A 1,939-nucleotide genomic window follows, 5' to 3' on the forward strand; every position below is an offset into this window, starting at 1 on the left:
TCTACAACTATAACTCTTCTAAAATCACTTCTAAATCTCACCCAATGAGCCAGGCACGATGGTGCACGACTGTACTCCCAGCAACTCAGGAAGCTGAGGCAGAAGGACCACAAGTTTGAGGCCAGCCTCAGTAATTTAGAGAGACCCCAAGCAACTCAGTGAGATCCTGTCTCTAAATAAAATATATAAAAGGTCTTGGAGCGAGGCTCAGTGGTTAAGTGTCCTGGATTCAATCCCCAGGACCAAAAATAATTTAATAAATGTAAGTAAATAACACCAAAAGAATGACAAAAATGGTTCAAAAAGTTCCCAAGAGAGTAGGTAAAAAAGTGCTGTCAGGCACAGTGGTACACGCCGGTAATTTCAGTGACTCCAGAGTAAGAGATAGGAGGACTGAAAGTTGAAGGCCAGCCTCAGCAATTAGTGAGGGCCTTAGCAATTTAGCAAAACACTAATTCAAAATAAAAAGGGAATGTAGCTCAGTGGTAAAACACTCCTGGGTTCAACTCCTAGTACAAAAAAAATTTTTTTTTATATTGTTATGAAAAGTCTTCCAGGTTTTTTTAAAGCAAATTGCAAATCTTCATGTATTTTATTATTATTATTATTATTTTCAGTGCTGGGATTAGAATCTCAGGGCTTTTGACATGCTCACTCCTGGTCTTCTTTGTAATATTTGAGAACACCAGGCTTTGGAATCAGATCAGGATCATAGACTAGACTCTTTTTTTTTTTTTTTTAATTTTTTTTTGAAAGAGAGAGAGAGAGAGAGAGAGAATTTTTTAGTTCTCAGCGGACACAACATCTTTCTTTGTATGTGGTGCTGAGCGTGCTACCACTTGAGCCACATCCCCAGCCCTAGACTAGACTCTTTACTGGGCTTGTTTTCTTTTCTTTATGGCACTGGGCATTATGTCACTGAGGTACATCCCCAGCCTTTTATAATAAGAACAGGATCTTGATAAATTACTGAGGCTGGTTTTTGAATTTGCTATCCTTCTGCCTAAGCCTCCCTAGTCAGTCCCTAGTGCCTGGGTGCCACCTCGCCCAGCCCTTGCTTTCTTATCTGTAAAATTGAGATGATACGAATATCATAGTGTTGTTTTCAATTATTTATTTAAATTAGGTTATTATTATTTTGAGGTACTGGGGATTGAACCTAGGGGCCCTTTGCCACTGAGCTATATCTCCAGCCCTTCTAATTTAAAAATTTTGAGGGATATATATATGGCAGCTAAATTAAAATATTTTCTTGAAACAGTCTCGATTTAGCGAGATTAAGTTGCTGAGGCTGGCCTCAAATTTGCTATCCTTCTGCCTCAGCCTCTGGGGGTAGCTACTAGTACAGGCTTGTGCCACCGTTCCTGGTTCTTACAGCTGTTTTTTGAGTTAAACCAGATTATGCTTGTAAAAGTACAGAACCTGTCACCAAGTAATCCATCATGGAATGTTACCTTTCTCCCGGCTGGGGTACAATGAAGGGAGATAAAGAGGAAGAATTCTCCGTAAAGCGAGAGATACATCCTCTTACAGTGCTTCGAGGAAACCATTCATCCTTCTTAGACCACAAACATCACTTTTATCCCATGGCACAGAATCTGCCCAGAAACTACACACTATTTGCCAGCCAATCACATCACCCCGAAGGAATATAGTATTGTCCCTTCTCAATTCTTTCTTGCCCTTACTTTCATCCCCAGCTTTCCAGTCTACCCAGGTGAGGGCTCTCTTCCTGCACTTCTTGCTCTAGTTTTCTGGCCTCAGTAGCTTTTGGCCAAATGAGAACGTAATTGTTTCTTTTTCCCCCCTCCCTGCTCACCGTGATGGTAAAAGAAAGATTTCTGATTGGTTGTTCCGGAGTAAGAACTAGCCAATGACAGTCACTCTTTTTCGGAGCAAGGGAAGCAAGTATTATTGCTGATGATTGGTCGAAGTGGCC

The sequence above is a fragment of the Marmota flaviventris genome, chromosome 5 (assembly GCF_047511675.1).
Source record: "Marmota flaviventris isolate mMarFla1 chromosome 5, mMarFla1.hap1, whole genome shotgun sequence".
In the NCBI taxonomy this organism is placed as follows: domain Eukaryota; kingdom Metazoa; phylum Chordata; class Mammalia; order Rodentia; family Sciuridae; genus Marmota; species Marmota flaviventris.